This window comes from Acipenser ruthenus, chromosome 11, assembly GCF_902713425.1.
Source record: "Acipenser ruthenus chromosome 11, fAciRut3.2 maternal haplotype, whole genome shotgun sequence".
Taxonomy (NCBI): Eukaryota; Metazoa; Chordata; class Actinopteri; order Acipenseriformes; family Acipenseridae; genus Acipenser; species Acipenser ruthenus.
In genome coordinates, this window is record NC_081199.1 from 18,965,196 (window position 1) to 18,974,085 (window position 8,890).

An 8,890-nucleotide genomic window follows, 5' to 3' on the forward strand; every position below is an offset into this window, starting at 1 on the left:
ACTGTAACACAGAGGTTTGAACCTGAACATAACATTTCAAAGTTTTTCAATAAAAAAAGAGAAAAGGTTGCCAACTTCTGTTTGTAAATTATTGATAATTCAATTTGAACAGTGTGTTGTACAATAATAACAATAAAACTAAACTGTATATTTATCTCACATTGTGAAATAACAGAAAAGTAAACTGAGATCTGTAATCTTATTTTTTTAGTTACCTTTCTTAAAAAATAAAGAAAAAATACTTTTGCATATTTAGTTTACCTTACAGGCCGTTTTAGTTACCATAAGTAAAAAAAAAAGGCACAGCATCTTATCTTACATTTTATTAACCTTTTTAAAACAAGTAGGTAAGTAGCCTAACTTATCTTATTTTTTAATCACCAGTAATAACATAACATAAGCCCAGTAGCATGTAGATCTTACGTTTCAGTAGCCAATTTTTAAATAACAAAAAAGTTCAGAAGGCCTAACGGTAGTTTTTTGTTTATTTATCTTACGGTTTATTTTGGCCTACCATTAATGAAATAACAGAAAACTCAAGTCTTTAGTCGTTCAGTCGCACTTACGCAAATAACATACAAGTCACTCTGTTTTGTTAACTTTTGTAAACCTTAAAGTTATTCAAAGTCTAATTGAAATTTACACAATTTGGAAAGCATCATGTTGTTTTATTATTTGTTTAAAATAACAAACTAAATTAATTTATAACAAGAGTCCCCAATCCTGGTCCCGTAGGGCCGCAGTGTCTGCAGGTTTTGTGCACGTAACTACCTAATTTGACCACTTAGTTATGAAGGTTTTGTCATTTGGGGAGATCTAGAAAATCTGATGGACTGCGGCTCACCGGGTGCAGTTTTGGGGTAAAGAAAAAAATCTCTGAATATTTGTTTTTAAAAAAATGTTTTCAATCATCAGCTTCCAGCATTGACACGTATGACTCCTGATGAATGGTTGTAGAACCGTATACACCAGGAAGCTGTGGCTCCACTTGAGATGGAGCAGGTGATGGGTAAGTGGGCCGTGCAGGGATTAGGCCTAGTTGCGGCATAGGAGGAGGATGGTTGTAACCATGATATGCCGGCCTGTAGATGTACTCTGTAGTCTGTGGCCCTTGAAGATTGTAACGATCACCCGCTTGAGCTTCCAATGCAGCTGCCTGGTGCAACGCTCAAAACAACCAACTGCAAGTTCAACGGACGAGGCAATAGATTGCAGAGTTGTAGCATCTCTCTGTGCATGGTTTGAATTTCTAACAGAGCAGAGTTAGATTGCTGTTTTTTTTCCCAGAAACTCACCATAACTTGGTGGGGTTTTTCTTAGCAGATTGGTCTACCCCTACATTGCTTCCACTAGAGTCAGACTCTTGTGGACAATGACCACTTGAAACCCCCATCGCATCCAAACTATCTCCAGGTGAGCTGGTTCTGGCATCAAGGTCTGGCATTGATATTTCCACCTCCTCATTCTCCATTTCCACAAACAGTGACCCTGAAGGCAGAATACAATATTTGAAGACATGCCTCATTATGCCAGGTCTATTGGGCAGAAAGATTGCATCAAATCATAATAAGAACTTTATACATGGTGCTATCCGAAATCGTAATTTTATACATCAATTTAAACAAATAGTCATTTATAAAACACGTTCTGAATTCTGTTTTATCGTGACAAATCAAAGTGTATAACAGGCCATTTGTATAACGCCTTTTAATATTACAGTTTTTATTATTATTATATAGATTCATAGAGATTTATTTATTTTTACCTATGGTGTTATCATCATCATCAGGAAAAGGGATGTTTTGACCAGTTTCTCCATCTCCTTGATCGGGTTCATCTGGATATAAATTAAAACAATATATTTAAAATGTAGAAGTAACAAAAAGTACGAAATTTACAAAGAAAATAAATCTGTAACGTGTGCTTACCTCTGGAGGTGTCGATGTTGCTGTGAGTGGACACAACTATTGGACGATGACCCAATATTTGATCCATTTCCTCAAAGAACCTAAATTTAATGGCACCACCATGACCACTTGTTGAGAGGTTCCTTTTTTCTTTCAGGTAGGAAACCTTAAGGGATTTCCACTTAACCCTTATTGCTTCCAATGGTTTATAAAATCCCCTTATCGCTAGCTCCTTTTCTAGATTTTTAATTTGGGCATTGTGCTGCCGTTTCCCATCAAGGGCACTAGTGACATGCAATTCGTGAATAAGATCTAAAAAACACACCATTTCTGCAGTCTCCCAGTTGCACCTACTGCTAGTCGCCATTTTTTCCTCCCAGTAAGGAACTTCCTTAGGAGCTGCAGTGCACTTTGGGGGATTCGCTTATTTTATGCAAATAAAATTGTTTCCATTTAAAGTTATGCGCATTAAGGCACCTTAATTCGCATTTTCTGAAAATATCGACTTTCCTAAAACCCTAAGGTCTAGGGTTTTTAAAAGTTCGAATAAATGTCACGTTTTTGCGAATTATACCCATTTCCATTGAGCTTGTCGCATATTTTTTTAAACCGTAAACTTTTAGCGAATAAATCCACTGCAATGGAAACATAGCCAGTGACAGTCAGGAGGGCGGTTTCAGTGGAGTGAGCACAGCGGAAGCCAGATTGGAGAGGGTTGAGCAGAGAGTGGTTGGACATTATACTGGGAGTCCTTTGAGAAATGATTGGCAAGTAGAGTAGACAAAGACCTTGAATGTTTCTCATTGTTTTCTCACAGCCTCCTTCAACTCAATGAGGCATTTTCAGAAAAGGATGCAGAGTGCATCAGAGCCTTTAAAGAAAATACAGAGTTTGATGACTGAGTTTAATGAAGAGCAATGCAAATCTCCAACTACAAAACTCTGGCTTATGCACATGGACATGGTAATGATTTTAAAGCGTTACATTCATGCTGAATGAGCTGGCCTTTGGGAGCACCACCTGGGTGAAGTTGAGAAAATGCTTCCATATTTGGTATCTGCAAGGCATTTCAGGTATGTTTCATGTATTCCACATTACCTGACTGCCATGGGAGAACTGCTTTCCATGGCTCCTGATGTTGCCAGTGCTTTTAGAGATGGACACTTCACAGTGCGACAGACATCTGCAAAGTTCAATGGTGTCTGGACTGATATGGCCCTTGAGAAAACTTACAACCGTGATGCCAAGACCCAACTGTTCAATGGTGTAAGTCTGCTGCCAGCTGCAGTGGAGAAGTACATACAAGCACTGCCAATATTAACAGCAGTCTCTGAGCAGACAAAAGCAATGGCATGCCTGGGTCATTATGATCAAAATCACCATGAAGACTCGGCTTGCCAAGCAAAGAAAACTGCAGCAACCATCAGGAAAATACAATCAGTGGTTCAAGGGAAAATGATCAACTCATTCAGTTGTGGTGTGATGGAATTACTAAATATCTCCACTGGCCAAAAATGTGAATCAGATGACCTGGTAAGAGCCAAAGACAAGGGACTTCCCACTTTAGTTTCTGCACAAAAGAAGTTCAGTGGAAAAGTTGAAGCTGTAAAACTTCAAACCTTTGCTACAAGTGCTCAAAAGCCTTGTTCTGCAGCACAGAAAGTAAAATCAATTTATAGTGAAGCGTGCACAGTTGTCAGAAATCTGTACTTTGCCCAGGACCTCAATGAGGAGAAGAAGCTGTCTGTCTTTAGTCATGAGTGGACCAATTATCCACCGTCCCTATTTGAACCTGACCCTAACCTTCAGCAAGGCTATGCTATGCGAAAAGGGAACAATTACTTGGCAGCTCTTCAAAAACAGTTGGGAGAATCATGGACACAGCAGAATACATTACCAGCACACTGACTGCATTACATTTCATGACTTGCAGAATTACTATTGGAAGAAACTACGACACCTTAAACCTAAGCTGTGTGACTGCATTAACTGTGTTGGTGACAGATATGATGTCAGCCCATTAACAAGCCTCAAATATGCAGAGACGGAGAGAAGAACACAGACCCAATTAAAGTGTAGAGAATATGAGCCGTGTGATACTCTTCCCATTCCAGAAAGTAAAGATATTCCTCCAGAATGCTCAAAACAAAGCAACTCTTCTCAACTATCTAGGTGAAGCACGGACCAGCCAACATAAGAAACTGCCTTAAGATTGTAAATTGGTGATTGGAGGTGTTTTCAAGGATCCTGGATATGCAGTTCAGCTTTCTTCAAAGGAAGTCAAACATATACCAGACCTTTCATGTGAGAAGCATGAAGAAGCTGACACACACATGTTCTCTCACATTGGATACTGTGTCCAGAACCTCAGATACAAAAGAATTATAGTTCAAGCCACTGACACTGATGTCATCCTTATGTGTATCTACTAGAGCACACACATTCCTGGCCTGAAGCAATTATGGATACAGAAAATGAATTCATTTATACCATGCCATGACATCACAGCAGCTCTTGCCAGAAGATGCACCATGGATGCTTCACTTGTTACTTCCATTCTACCCAGTGCCTATGTTGGTTGTGACACTGTGAGCTATTATTATTTGTTTATTTAGCAGACACCTTTATCCAAGGTGACTTACAGCGACTAGGGTGTGTGAACTGTGCATCATCTGCAGAGTCACTTACAACTACGTCTCACCCGAAAGACGACTTTCAGGGTCTCAGGGTCACACAATGAGTCAGTGGCTGAGGTGGGATTTGAACTGGGGAACCTCTTGGTTACAAGCCCATTTTTTTAACCAGTGGACCACACAGCCTCCTATAGGAGGTACCCCTATAAAAGGGGAAAGAATCGAGCTCTAAGAATTGTGTTTGAAGATGCTGTAAAACTAATGCTGCTTGCTAGGTATGCTGAACCAGGAGAGTACCTGCATGTAAAATAAGACATTATAACATTACAACACTATAACAGCTGCCAGACATTTCTTCATCTCACTGTATGACTTAATAGGATATTGAGAGGAACAGTAGTTCCTCGTACAAGTTAGAAAAACTTGTTTGAAACTCTATACAGCTCAAAGAGTTTAGCTGTTTTTAGCATGTTGCAGCGGCAAAACTAAATCACTTAGAATTACCATCTATAACAGTATCAAAAGTCTGAAACTTTCTTACATCAAATGTGAAAAAATAAACGTACATACCTCTTTTACACAATGAGATATAAGTCCTCAGACTAAGGTAAAATTGTTATTCTCCTCCTTCCATCTAATTTTTAAGGGTGTGTAGTGACTATTCAAACAGAAAAGCTAAATAACTGGACATCTACCAATCATGTGATTCCACATGTTGGTCAACGTCAAAACAAACCAGGGTACGCAAGCAGTTTGATATCCACACCATTTATATTAAACAATTTATTTATGTTTTAAAACAACACATATCACAGGAAAAAAAAATATATGGTTTGAACATGCAACATGACATTCTTGAAGAGTACACAACATTAGCCTGCTGCGCCACTGCACAGTTGTTGAAATGCATTCATTTTTTAAGCTTACATCCATTTTCGCTGAAAACCTGAGGGTTCTGCTCGATTCTAGAAATTTTCGATTTCCTGTTTCAAAATTTCTAGTTTCCTGTTTGTTTGGTAGATAACATAGAATGGAACTGTACACAAGAGTGGCATGTAGCTTCCTTGTCTAAATCTCTGATCTCTGATTAAAAATAAATAAAGGAATAATTTATTTGGTAGAAATAAATAAATGATTTAAACAAATGCATAGAGGAATAAATACATTTAGAAATAAATATTTTTAAATAAATAAATTTAGAAATTAATACATGTTTATATTATAAATGTATAAATAAATTAAAAAATAGCAAGCTAGAAAACTACGTCATTGGTTTGGCTGATGCGTTTATCCACAGCAATTGACATTTATATACCTATATAAAAAGTACAAATTTCATGTGTGTAAATATAGAGAGGAACGGTAGTTCCTCGTACAAGTTAGAACAGTTTTGCTGTTTTGACCATGTTGCAGCGGTAAAACTAAATAACTTATTAGTACCATTCCACTTTAAACATAAAGTTTGAAGCTTTCTAAGATAGAATGTGAAAAAAAACGTAAATACCTCTAATACACACTGAGATATACGTTGTCAAACTAAGGTAAAATTGTCATTCTCCTTTTTTCATCATCATCATCATCCGTTCCTTACTTGCGAGAGAAAAAAAAAAAAAAAAAAACCTTCGGGGTTTGAAGCTGCAGCATGACAATCCTACGCTGATAGAGACACACTTTAGCCTGTGCGCCGCGGGTCAGCTGTTGGATTGCCCCCAGTTTTGAAACTTACATCCGTACTTGATGAGTTTGCACAAAAAAGGATCTGCTCGAGAGAAAATCTCCAGCTTCCGGTTTTAAAATCAGCAGTTATCCGATTACATTGAGAAAAACGGCCTGACTCGATTTCACATGTTGGTCTACATCAAAATAAACCAGGGAACGCAAGCACTTTGATATCCATACCAGTTACACTAAGCTATTTATTTATGTTTTGAAACAGCACATGTCGCACAAAAAAAAAAAAAAAAAAAAAAAAAACCTGAGGTTCGAACTTTAACCCGTTGCGCCTCTGGGTAGCTGTTGAAATGTAGTTAATTTTTATTTAAACTGACATAAATTAATAAATGGCAAGCCAGGAAAATGCATGTCATTAATTGATTTAGTTGATGTTTTTATCCAGAGCAATTGATATTTGTATAGGCTTCCCATATATTATATTAAAAAAAAAAAAGTCGTTAAAAAAAATATATATACCGATAGCCTATTTATCATACAATATGACGCTCGTGAGATATCACTTAGTGCTTGCATTTGGCATTATAGGTCAGTGGTGTAATGGTTAGGGCACTTCACTATGTACTGGAGGGTCATAGGTTCAATACCAGGTGGGGGATACACTGCTGTTTTACCTATTGCTATTGCTACTTTAAACATAAAGTCTCAAGCTTTCTTAGACCGAATGTGAAAAAAAAAACGTAAATACCTCTTATACACACTGAGATATATTAAGATATGAGTCGTCAAACTAAGATAAAATTTGTCTTCTTCTTTATCGTCATCATCATCATCATCACCACCATCATCTTCCATTCCTTACTTTGTGTATGTAGTGATCTTGGAAACCAATAACTAAAGCACGGGATATGTACCAGTCATGGCATTTCACATGTTGGTCAACATCTAATTAAACCAGAGAAATCAAGCACTTTGACATACATACCAGTTATATTACATTATTTATTTATGTTTTAAAAAAGCACATATCGCAGAAAAAAAAAAAAAAACTCATTTATGTATTCATTTATTTATTTTTAATTTTGGCAGGGAATAGCCTCCATAGCATAGGCCTACCCATATAAAAGTAAAAAAAGTGGCTGTATTTGTAATATACGTCATTGGTGTAATGGTTAGGGCACTTCACTATGTATTGGAGGGTCATAGGTTCAATCCCAGGTGGGGGACACACTGCTCTTTTACCTATTGCTCCAGAAAAAAATACATTGGTAATTGTATGTAAAAAAAAAAAAAAATGACACAATTGTCCTGAATATTGTCTGCTAAGAAATATATTAATAATCTTCAGGCCTGGTTAGTGCTTGGTTTTAAATACCAGCCCTGTTATCAACGTGTATGAACATTTTAAAAGTGTTACAACTCAAACAGGTCTAAGAGTATACAAAATAACAGCCACAAGGTGTTTAATTCCTAAACACATTTAGAATTATAAATTCAGTAACATGTTTGAAAAGTGTGACAAATAGCCTCCGTGTTTCAAAGTTAAACACCCGCTTTATAGGCTATGTCTTAGTGATAATATATATTTCAATTCATCATATAGCCCCAAAGGAATCAGTATAGCATTTGGCTCAGAGAAACATATTCTTGAAACACCTATCATGCCTGCTGCCATGTTTTGTTGGATTTGTTATGCAAACAATGTTGTTTCTCAAACCACATCATGGGAAAGTTTGCAAGAAAGTGGGCGCTTCTATGACTTCTTCACTGCAAGCTGGATATTACACATTTCTTCGTTGGAATGATGAAGTAAATGTATGAATTGCATGGGCACCGGAGATTCGGTGAAAAACGTCAGGGATTTTCTGCATTCTACCAATTGCATATCAACCTGCAACATACCGTACGGTAAGTTAATAAATATATTCCTCACTATTTACTGTGTTTCATTTTATTGTGCTATTGCTAGGTTATGTTGAAATAAAACAAGACAATTTTACCAGCAAGGCAGTTTGCATTATTTACAAATTTGTTACTTCATGCAATGTTAGACATAACTTGAAATATCCAACTCTTTTTGTTGGTCCACAGACCCTGATCAGGACTAATCTTGGACTACCTTACCTGAGTTAACATTAGGTAGTCCAAGATTAGTGCTAATTGGGGCCTGTGCAACTAGCCATTTAAGAGCTAAATATCATTCAAAAGCTCTGATTAGGCAATGAGTTCAATTGAGGGTTCAATGAAGTAATTCAGAGCTCAGTTGGGTCAAAAACAAGCAGACAGTGGGGCCCCTGGACCAAGATTGAGAAACACTGTTTTATGTAACATGCTTCTGATATTGGTACATACCTGTAAATTACTATTAACTACGTGACTATTCACTGGTCGCTTACAAGAGCTTGATTAGTGCAGAATAAGGGGGATTTAATTTGAGGAACGGGGGTGCTTGTGTAACACAGAATTAGAGACATAAAGCTGGATAGCTTGAGATGAGAAGAGCTGGACAAGACAATGACACATAACACTCTGAACTCTCACGTCTCACCGGGTCAGGCAGCAACTGAGAATGAGAGACAGAACAAATAAGGACAAAGGTCGGAATCAGGCGGCGTCTCTTAGCTGCTGGACGAACAAGGAGAATGAGAAGACAAACATAAAAGACACTCTCGATGACAG